Consider the following 12,346-nt stretch of genomic DNA (forward strand, 5'->3'; position numbering starts at 1 on the left):
CTCTCAGACCAGCATTCCCAGCATCGATGCTTAAGTTGGTTGTATTGGGCAGTTCATGTCTCTCACATTCTGGAAGCCAGATTCCTGTTTAGAGCTCTGTCACAGGAAGAGGTTACTTAGTGTGCAGAGGAAAAGATTCTGCAATACACTCAAAGTTTATTTGAAAAGATGCAATATGCTCACTGACACCTGAGAATCTCCAGCCCATAAAGGGTCAAACAGGAGAAGAATAATTCTTCCTTAGCATTGAGGAACTATCCAAGCAGACATGAAAAAAACATATAACTAGCATGTTAGTACTGCATCCATGAATATGTTATTGGATGTGACTTTAAACCAAGGCCTTCTAGAGACACTGAGTCTGAGAGTTCTGCTGGGTATGCACAGAATTAATCCTTCAATCCTCATCATCATAAAATAAACAGATGATTTGATCATTATAGTATAGCTGTGGATTCTCGCCGTACCTCAAATTACCTGCTGCATTTCAGAACTATATAATTGATGCTGTATTGCCACAAGTTCTTTCTTCTGGTTAAAATATGCTTGAAGCAGTGCTTACTGTCAAAGGAGAACTCCCAAGGCTTTGGTGCAAAAACAACAATACCATGTGACTACAAGAGTCAGGAGTTCAGTACCAGACACAATTCCCCACAATACCATACATTTAAAGAGTTTGAGATCTACTTATTCAGAAGAAAGAATATCCGTTCAAGTTCAAATTTAGTTGTCAGTCAATCATACACTGTTGTGGTCCTCCATTGGTCAGGTTACCCATGGACTTCTACACGCTATGCAAGCCAGGCAGTATAAACGGAGAGCAAGCTGTTGCCCCTCGCTACACAGCAGATGAGTCCAAAAGCATGACAGAGATCGATACAGTTTGGCACCAGCCGTGTTACAGAAACTGCCAGTCAGCATGATAGTCAATGTAGAACTGCCTTAGGGACTCCAGCTCTGGATTTTTCCCTCAGGGTTTTACTTCCAAAGCCTTCCCCATGAGTGGGTATAGCTGCAAGGCAGAGGAGGTTTGAGATCAGAGTTTTCCTTCTCCTAGATGAGCTGCCACCCATCTGACAAGACTCATCTCCCTGAAGCTACTGTTAAGGCACCAGTAACCCATTTTGCCCCTTTTCCTGTCGGTTAAAATGGTTGTTAATTGCCAGGCTTTGTAGCTAAGCTACACATGCTGGGCTTGGTTGTCAGAGGCTATTTGAGATGCTGCCACTTGAAGCATTTAATAGGTAGTAAGAGCTTGAGGCCACTACCTACCTCGACTATGACAAACTTAAGGAACCATACACGTTATGTAGCTAAATGAAACTTTGTTCCTCCAGAGCTAAGGTGCAAAATACAGTAGATACTGTCTTGCACAGCACTCAACATGTAGTTACAACAGAACATACAGTTACAATAATACTAGCATAAGTCCCTGAGTGACACTTTGAAAACCACTGCTACATATAATATAATAAAATGCACAAGACAACAGACGAGAGACTAGTCCGGAAGGTGAAATCAATAAAGGAAGAGTCATTTCTCAAAAGAAGTCACAAAAAGGTGATTTGCACAATATCTCATTCACTAAAGATGAACAGAATTCACTTTGTATAGCAGCATGTGGTGAGGGGTTAGGCCTGAATGGCCTACATCCGGAACAGGGAGAAAGATACAGGGATGTCAGCTCAGGATGAGGTTTCAAATGGAGACTCCAAGACAATCTGCATTTGAATGTTACCAGCCACCTCGCTATAATTTTGATGTAGAACTGGGGGAGAGTTGACAGTAATTGATTACCATGCACGAGACAATAAAGAATCAGTAATGGGCACTGTGAAAGTACTAGATTGCTCCAAAAGTCAATCTACTTCACATGATGTCCTCCCTCCTTCTTTGATCTGTTCTCTCTGTAACTCTAGAATAAAGAACAATGCAGCGTGACTCTTAACACAATATATACATTTTCTGTTTTTGCTTCCAATTTCCAACACCTGCAGATATGTTTCGTGATTTTCATAGACTCTTATCAAATCTTTTACATGTCCCGCAGTTGAAGGACAACCAGAGATGTGCAATAAATGTCATCCTAGGCAGAAACTCCCACATGTTGGAAATGAGCAAGACATATTTGAGATATGGCATCGGTACAATAGCATCAATGCCGTTAGCATTGCCCTCAAACATGGAGAAGCTAACAGTCCAAGTAAAACTCGCTCACCCACTAGATTCTGCCTCATGAGAATAAAATTCAATGTCTCTTTTATTGAGATTATCTTGTACATGTTGTACATAAGAGTAAAAGATGAACTAAGAGATATGATGAATACTCTCAGTCCCAGATACAATAATATTCATTGACATCCACTGGCAATGCATTCCTTGTGTGCTATGAGCTTACCATTGAGGCTACAGAAGAAGTTAGAGTTCAGCAAAACTATTAATATTAAAGTGAGATGTCTCATAGATTATTCCTTGCTGGAGTTAATTTAAAACAATTGCTCTCCCATCATTATTTTCAGCTTTGACCTCCTACTGTGAGACCAGCTTGTCTCCCTTTTATTCCCTATTCTAGCAACGGGTCTTAATCTTCATGCCTTTTACAATTCTCCTGGTAATGCTGTATTCCAAGAGAGGTATCCCTGAAGCTCTATTGCTTAGTGATTTGGTTGCGTGGTAGCATTGAAATAAAGCCTCACAAATGCCTCTCATCACTGTCGGTAGGTTTTTGATATTTGTACCTACAAAGGACACTAAACACTCACGGCAATAGCTGACCTCACTGGCATGCTTCTGGCAACATTTCCCTTGCAAATTAATGCCCATACGCTATATTTACAATTTTAACTTATAGAGCATCATAGCCTGTAAATTATGGGCACTAACAAACCTCAAATTCAGTTCAATAAAGATTTGTTAAAAACAATTACTGCACATTAAAATTGCTTTGTAAACTATTTTGGCCACATATAACCAATAACACAATCACCATTCTAAATTAATTGATCTCATGTTGATGCTATTGGTGTTGTAATGTATGGAACTATTTCTTTTAGAGCAATGACCCCACACTTTGATCTGTTGTCTACGCATGCGCATTGCTCTCTCTTGCTCGCTGCAGTATGAATACATCAGTTAAAGGCATCTCCTCTGTGTGTGCTTTTATTTAATATATTGTAGTTATGCACAGACACAACAAATTGGCAATTAGTACAAACCCAAATGTCAGAAAATATCACAGACGGCAGCAACACTTATGGGATGAAATAGCGAGAGTTAAACAACACGAGAAAGCTGAAGGACACGTGAGTAACAGTGAAAGACGTGCTGAATTTAAAGTGAAAATAGCACAGCGATGGCTTCAGCCTGGAAAGTTGACAAATTTTATAGCACTAATGAAGGCTGGGAGTCATATATGGAGACGGTTAAACTGTGTTGTAACGTGAACAACATGGAGCAAAGGAAAGCCCCTACCCTTCTTAGCTTAATGGGCCCAAGCACACACTGTCTGTTATGCAACTCAGTAATCCCTGCCATGCCAGCAAGCAATACGTGTGATAAAATTGGTACAACTTTACAAAATCACTTGAACCGTAAACTGCTGGTAACAACTGAGAGACTCAGATTTTACAAAAGAAGCCAGTCAAAAGATGAAAGCCTTTCTGAATGTATTGCAGAACTGAGTAAATGTTCTCAGTACTGTGACCTTAGAGATGGACTTTCTGATGCGTTAAGGTATCTGGCATGCATAGTCAAAGCACACAAAAGAGGCTACTATCTGAAAGAGACCTAACCCTAGAATGTACATTGAGCATTGCAATATCATTAGAGACTGCAGCAAAAGATGCAGCAGAACTACAGAAAAGAAGGTTAGAATGTGAAATGCACAAAATGTCCCTGAATGGTGCAAAAAGCCAAATATGCTAATAAAGTGGCAAATACTCCCATGATGCAAATAGCTGTTTGTTCAAAGAAAAAGTCTGCAGGAAGTGTCACAGACAAGTGTCAATGAGAGAATTTGCGAGCCAGACAAAAAGCACAAACAAATGAAAAGTTTCAAACATAAAACTAAGCAAATGCATAAAGTTACCGGATGTAAAACAGAATCAGATAGCACTGAGTCTGACAAAGGTGAACTGTCATGCCTAGAACTGCATAATATAGCTGAAGCAAATCACAAAATCATTTGGATCATAATAGACGTGTTTGGTGTAAAACTGAAAATGGAGCTGGATACAGGGTCTGCCTTTCCAAAATTCCAGAGGATGACTACAACAAACTGTTCTCTAAGATACCATTAGAGAAGATCTCAGTGATGCTAAAGAGCTACACAGGCAAAAAAGTGTCTCCCAAACACAAACTTGAAGGTAAATCTGACATATGGAGGTCAAACAACAACAGTTAACACTTTATGTATTGAATCCAACTAGACAGACACTCAATCAAAGCTCTCAGTGTGGCATCAACAGGCACCTACAGCCCAATGGTAGCACTAACCAGAGGCTAGCACAGCTGCTTAATGCTAATCAGAAGGTGTTTGAGAAGGTAATAGATAAATGATTCAAAGACTTGGCCAAAATCTCTTCGGGATGCCAAAAAGTTCAAAATACTCCCCTACAAGCACCTTCACACCAGTGGGAGTGTGGGTCTTCACCATGGCAAAGAGTACATATTGACTTTGCTGGGCCATTCTTGAACTCCATGTTTCCAATTGCTCTGGATGCTTATTCAAAGTGGCTGGAGGATACATCAATGAAGTCAATCATCTCAGCAAAGACAGTTTCTGCTCTGAGGACTATTTTCACCAGAAACAGCATACGAGAACAAATTGTGTGGGAACAGACCACAATAGATATCAGAAGAATTCCAACTGTTCATGTGGAAAAATAGCATCAGTCATTGTAAGTCATCTCCTCACCACCCAGCAAAAATGAGTTAGCTAACAGGTTTATTCAAACCTTCAAGAAGTTAATTAAAGCAATGGACAAGGAGAACATTTCTCTGCAGCGCAAGGTGGACAACTTCCTTTTTGTGTATCGAAACTCTGTTCATGCTTTTCATGAAAACGAATCTGAAAACTCACATAGACCTCCTGAAACAAGATCTTTGGAGGGAGGTGCAGAATAAATAGTTCAGACAGTTGCCAAGTGAAGCAGCAAGGAGCTTCAAGATTTGCAGGAAGTCCTAGTGTGTGATTACCGAGAAAACAAGTGGACACACAGCAAGATAGCTACAAGAACCGGACCATTGATGTCCATGGTGGATGTTGGAGGTCAGACATGGAGCTGTCATGTGGACCAGATACTGGATGCCCAACCAAAGAAATCACCTGAGTTAACTGCATCCAACAAGATGGACACATTACCATCACCAGACTTGCCTCTTAGTGATGATGTCACTGACAGCAACTTGACACTGGAAGTCGAGAATGTTGTCTTAGACAAAACAGCTACCAAACGTGAGGTTACTCCACAGGTGACAAGAACGTTATCATTGATAAGACACCTGTCAAGCCTAATGCAACTCCACAGGGCCAGAGATGCTATCCTGAAAGAAGCAGAGTGCTGAAATGGTTGAATCCAAAAGGCTGAATCTTTGGAGCCGTGAAGTTAGTGATAATCTGTTGCTGTGAAAGCATGTTTATTTGGAATATGGGTTTATGAAAGGGAAATAGAATATTTTGTGCATATACAGCTTTATGTTGCATTAATCTAAAGGGGGGAAGAGTAATGTATGGATCTATTTCTTTTAGAGCAATGACCTCCCCGCCCCTGAACACTATTTATTGATCTGTTATCTGTGCATGTGCTGTTGTCTATTCATGCACATTGTTTCTCTCTCCCTCCCTCACTGTAACATGAATACACCAGTTAAAGCCATCTCCTATGTGTGTGTGCTTTCATTTAATTGATATCTAGTTGTGCACAGACACAACAGTTGTGGTGATGTTAACTACTTTCAGTTAGAAGCCACCAATTGAGAAGGACATATTTCATTCCCTAGTCACCTTAATGAATCTGATGCGCTTTTCTATTGGCTACAGCAGGCCACTTCCAATAAAAGGCCATCAACCTAAAGCATTAAAGCTATTTTCTCTCAACAGACACAACCTAGGTATTTCCAGCATTCTCAGATTAATTTCACTTTCTCAGGACCCACTGTGCTGTGCTTCCCCACTGTTAACCTTTCTTTCCCTGTTTCTGGTCCTCTGCTCCAAGCAGATCATTTGTGATTCACCACCCTCTCAACCAGTTCTAGTAGCACTTGTGGTCAGTCTCTCCAAGTTTCTACTCAAGACATTCCCTTTCTTCTATTCACCCACTTCCCTCTGAGCAACAGAAGATCTTTGATTTCTAAGTTCTGATTAAAAGTCATTAACCCGTAACATTAACTTTGTTTTTCTCTCTATTATGCCACCAGACTTAGTCTTTTCAGCATTTTTAGTTTTTATTTCAGATTCGTAGCATTTTTATTTGCTTTTACAATTACATAATAATTCCACAACCACCACTTCTAAATACAAATTTTAATAAAATTAGGCAAATGGGACTAGCTTACATGGACGCCTTGGTTGGCATGGACAAGTTGGGACGAAGGGCCTGTTTCTATGCTATATTACTCTGTGATTTTACGATTTTAAATTTTGGCCCACATGCTTGATTAAGTCTTGAATTTGAAATCAGGATCCTGAGTTCAGAACTTTTTTTCAACTTTAGAGTTTAAACAAAATATATTCTCATCAATTATATTCCTTTTCAGATTCATTAATATATGATTGGTATAAAAGATAATTAAGTAGCTCTTTTATAAATTTCTTGGCTTTAATGTCAAAACAATGGGGCCCATTTTCATTAAAAGAATAAAACCTACCTTGTAAGACAAGAACCATTATGTTTCAAATCAACTGTATTCTGCTTAATTTCCTGTTGAGAATTATTTCCCATAGATATTTTGCAATGCTCTTACTTAATCTGAGCAACATGCTTTAACAGTGATAATTTAAAAATATACTGAAACCCAAAATGGAAGAGTACATATACTGCAGACTTGAAGATGAGTTATTTAATTTATTTGGCTTGTGGACTTCTTGCCTCAGGTTACTTTGAGTTAGAACAGGTGATTTAGGATGAATGCCTGCAAAGGAGTCTTTTATTTCAATATTTTTGATATTTAAATTAATGGAAAAAGTGAGGTGGCCACTGCATAGTGTAGAAAGATCACTGATAGTTTATTCAGCTTGATTTCACAGACTATTATCCTCATATGGAACTTGCAAAATCAAAGATAACCTATTCAATTCTGCACTTCAGTATAAACATCCTGGGTGCATGAGAATGAAGTGAGGCACTTCTTTGAAAGATACATTTGACAACACAGTTTAATTAATTGGAAACTAAGCATATTCAATTAATATCTGATGAGTCTACATTGTCAATATCTTAATCTTGTACCTTAATGCTTGCTGCATAGAAAACATTCATAATCTTCCATGACATTTAGCAGAATGAATAACCAGTGATCTAACGTAGATGAACATCTGAAATAAAAGCAGAGGTGAATAAGATGGCTTTTTGAGACTGTTTCATCTTCAATGTCTTGCTCAGTTCTGTGCTTTAAACCTTCTTTCCTGCCTGCCCACCATTCTGCACAATCCCTTACAGTCCCTATGTCATTAAGATAATAACAAATACTTCTGTTAAAATTTGAAGGCAGGGAGGAAGAACTAAATTGAGGTCCAAGAACTTCAAAAGTAGTTTTTTGGCATTTGATATTTGGATAAACTCACAATATTGTCACAGAGGGTCTCTGTTATTACAGCAACATAGTGAATCCAACATAACATTTCTATGAAGATTGCATTATTGGCTACTGAATCTTTTGTTGCTCAAAAGGATGTAGTACCTTTTATTTTCACACTATGAGAAAAGAACAGATAAAAGCACAGCTTAGAGAAAGTGACATATCAACCTGCAATCAAAAAAGGAAGGCAACACATTTATTCCTGAACAAGAAAAAATCTGCAGATGCTGGAAAACTGAGCAACACACTCAGAATGCTGGAGGAACTCAGGCAATATCTATGGAAAAAAGTATAGATGGCGATTAAGGCTGAAACCTTTTGGCAGGACTGAGTATTTTTTTGTGAAATGGATTAAATTCCTTCATCTGAACACTTCTTTTTACAGAATTGTCTCAAATAAAGATACTTATTGGCTACCTTACCCCCATTAGGATGTTGTTGCTCAATTTCATAATCCAGGTTGAAACATCTACAGGAACGCAATCTTTAAATCTATGTGGGCAACTAACATTTACATTCATCATGAAATCTGACAAATGATTCTAATTCATAATCTCTAAGTGTAATCCCACATCTAGCATTTTGGTCCTAGTGAAGGGTTTTGGCCATTTCCCTCTACAGATGCTGCCTGACATATTGAATTCCTCCAGTACCTGTGAGTGTAACTTCAGATTTACTGTATCTGCAGTCTTTTACATCTAGTACTTGCATCAGCTGTATTCCTGATATTGGCATTGAATTTACTGTGTTCGAGTTTCCTCCTGTTAGATCTGAAGTTGAGAAGTGAACGTTTGGGAGATTTGTGTGAAATGACCAACAAACAAAGCAACAGATGTATGCTAAGAAGGAGGGGAAAGGAACGACCTATGAAACCACTATGAAACAGACATCAAAGAATGTACGAACTTAGAAATTCATGCTCTCTCAGCAGGCACAAAAGCACATTGACTGGTTCAAAGGAAATTCAAGATGCAATAACATCAACATAGTCTAGTTCAATATCAGTCTTTCCTGAATTTACATGATACTTCAGTTATAGAGATGCTGAGTAAACATGATTCATTTCTATCAAATCAGCTATCACAGACACAGACATGATGTGTGGAGGGCTAATGCTGGCAGAAAGTTTTGAAAAATCTAGATATGAAGGCATCTGTTCCACATTAGCATGCTCCACAAATATGTAATGTACTAAATTACTCATGTGGTGTCTACCAAAATATTTACCTAAAAATATGCAGGATATTAGTTGCTACATATTCTCTTGACTTCAATGGAGCTCAGTTTTGGAAGCAACAAGAAGCACCTGGCCGCCATTATGTGTACATTAGTCCCAGTGAATCAGAATGAATCATTTTCCCGTTCTGTAAGTTCTGCAAGAGATCTGAGATATATTTGTATGAATCAATGCCTCCTTCAAGAACTCTGTGATCATTCAGATGGGTTTGCAATTTCTACATAATGATGAGCTTCAGCTTTATCTTCAACTGTCAACTGGCCCAATATTTAAAAAATAAGTTGCTGAAGTTGAAACACACATATATATGCTCTGTGTGTGGCTATATGCATGCATAATTTATATGCAAATAAAACTAGATATGGCTTCTTAATTACACAACTAGCCATGAACAGATGATGAATCAGATATTCAATGACTAATCATTTCTACATTGTCCTTTTTGAGTCATTTAAAGTACTGAGTGGATTAAAATAAAATGGATACCTAGTACAGGACTTTGATGCTTTCATATAGAGGCAACATTTTCAGCACTTATTTTAACTCAATCCATCTGGATTCTTAAATCATACTGGACTTTTTGGTTTAGTTTTAAAAGCACAAGGAAGCTTAAATCCCAGGAAGTATTAGAATTTAAAAATATTTTATTCTGCCTTCAGTTATAGAGTATTTAACGCAACAAGGCAACACATATTTACTACTCAGAACTACTTACCTTTCTCCACATATTTTCCTACAACTCAGTTATAGCCATCCTTTTTTGCATGACTTAGACAGTGGGCAGAGCCTGTAATATGGAAGGTGGACACTGAGGAATTTTCTGGGCTAGTCACGCCAGGGAGTGATCATGGTCACAGTGGAAGTATTCCACACTCTGACTCAGAAGGCTGCTTTTAGATTCATTCCTAAACAATCTTAGCACACTAAGAGAAGCAGTTTTAAAGTGTAGATGGGCATCCAAAATTAGTTATTGTTTGAACTGGCTGAATTGAAATCCAGATGTTTATTTACTTACTGAATATAAATGTAACAGCCTAATGTACAGTGAGTTGTTTTCATCTCACTCCAGAGAAGCTACACCAAAGTTATTAAAAATCCATTTTTATAACATAATGGAAGACCATTGTATAAGCTACTCTTTCCCTGAAAGTGGCTCAGTGTTACATTTCTGAGACTTAGAGTACAACAGATAAAAGGATGAATCTGTATTTATTGAGACATGGTTAGAAAGTTGTTCGTCATGTATGTTCAAACTTCAAAGTAAATTTATTATCCAAGTACACTTACGTCACCATATTCACCCTGAGATTCATTATCTTGTGGACATACAAAGTAAATACAAGAAACACAATGGAATCAATGAAAGACCACATCCAACAGGACAAACAACCAATGTGCAAAGGACAACAATTGTGTAAACACAAAAGAGAAAGAAAAGTAATAATAATAATAAATAAGCAATAAATATCGAGGACATGAGATGAAGAGTCCTTGAAACTGAGTTCAAAGCTTGGAGGAACAGTTTAGTTTGGGGGCAATTGAAGTTATTCACTCTAGTTCAAGATCCTGATGGTTGAGGGATAATAACTGCTCCTGACCATGGTAGGATGGATCCTGAGATTCCTTACTCTTTCCTCCTGGCACCCAAGACCTATCCTCTGGACTGCACAATTCACCATTGACCAGGCTTAGCACACCCTTTCCACGACGATCAACCGGCGAATCATGTACATTGGACCACATTCCACCATCCTATGTGCAGATTCAGGTTGGTTGAGTTGCCCATGGACAAAGGACTTGAGGCAGGATATGTGGAAGGTAGGTGAGATTCTGAGGGATGGTGGCTGCTGGTGTTGGTAAGTGGTTTGATGTGATGGGTAATCACTGAAGGAACCAATGAACTGAGGCAAGAGTTGTGGGTGTCAGTGCACAGGGATGGATCTCAGATGGACAACTAAACATGGTCCCCAAGCCAGAGTGGTCTGGCTGGGCACCACTAGCTGTTGACCTGGAATCTGTAGACATGGTTGGCAGCTAAGAACCAGGTCCTTGGTATACAGGACCTCTACCATTGGCTCCTCTACAGGGAACAACTAGAGTTGGTAGCCATGAAGCAATTTAAAAGGTGACACACCCATGACAGTGGAGGTGTGTAGATTGTGGGACAGCTCAGCTCAGAGCAGATACTTCATCCCTGTGAAAGGATTAGAGATGACGAAGCATTGTAGAATCTCCACTTGCTGACTGGATCTTTCGGACTGACCACTGGTCTGCGGATGAAAGCCAGAGGACAAACTCACTGAGGTGTGGAGGGCAGGGCAGAAGGCTCGGCAGAAATGGGAAACCAACTATGAGCCCCAGTCTGACACAATGTCTTGTGGGAAACCATGGAGGTGAACGACATGTTGGAGAACTAAGTCTGCCATCCCAGCAGCTGATGGATGTTTGGGGAGGGCACTGAAGTGGGCCGACTTGTAGAACTGGTCCACCATTTTCATAATCACTGTAGCCCCATTGGAAGGTGGCAAACCAGTGATGAAATCCATGGTGACATGGGACCACAGGTGTTTAAGGATCAGTAAGGACCACTGTTTGGAGGAATTTCAGAACATAACAAATAGGGGCAGGAGTAGGCGATCTGGCCCATCGAGCCTGCACTGCCATTCAATAAGATCATGGCTGATCTGTCCATGGACTCATTTCCACCTACCTGCCTTTTCCCCATAACCCTTTATCACCATACTATGCAAAAATCTATCCAACATTGTCTTAAATATATTTACTGAAGCAGCCTTTGGGAAAAGCATTTCCTCCTCATCTCTGTCCTAAATCTACTTCCCTGAATCGTGAGGCTATGTCCCCTATTTCTAGTCTCACCTATCAGTGGAAACAACTTTCCTGCCTCTATTTTATCTATCCCTTTCATAATTTTATATGTTTCTATAAGATCTGCTCTTATTCTTCTGAATTCCAACAAGTACAGTCTCAGGTGACTCAATCTTTCCTCATAGTCTCACACCCTCATCTCTGAAATCAACCTGGTGAACCTCCTCTGCACCACCTCCAAAGCCAGTATATACATCTTCAAGTAAGGAAACCAGAACTGCATGCAATAAGTACCCTGTACAGTTGAGGCATAACCTCCCTGCACTTAAATTCAATCCCTATAGCAATGAAACCCAACATCCCATTTGCCTTCTTGATAGCCTGCTGTGCTTGCAAATCAACCTTTTGGGATTCATGCACCAGCACTCCCAAGCCCCTCTGCACAGCAGCATGCTGCAGTTTTTTTTTACCTTTTAAATAATAATC

This window comes from Hemitrygon akajei, chromosome 10 (genome assembly GCF_048418815.1).
Source record: "Hemitrygon akajei chromosome 10, sHemAka1.3, whole genome shotgun sequence".
NCBI classification, from domain to species: domain Eukaryota; kingdom Metazoa; phylum Chordata; class Chondrichthyes; order Myliobatiformes; family Dasyatidae; genus Hemitrygon; species Hemitrygon akajei.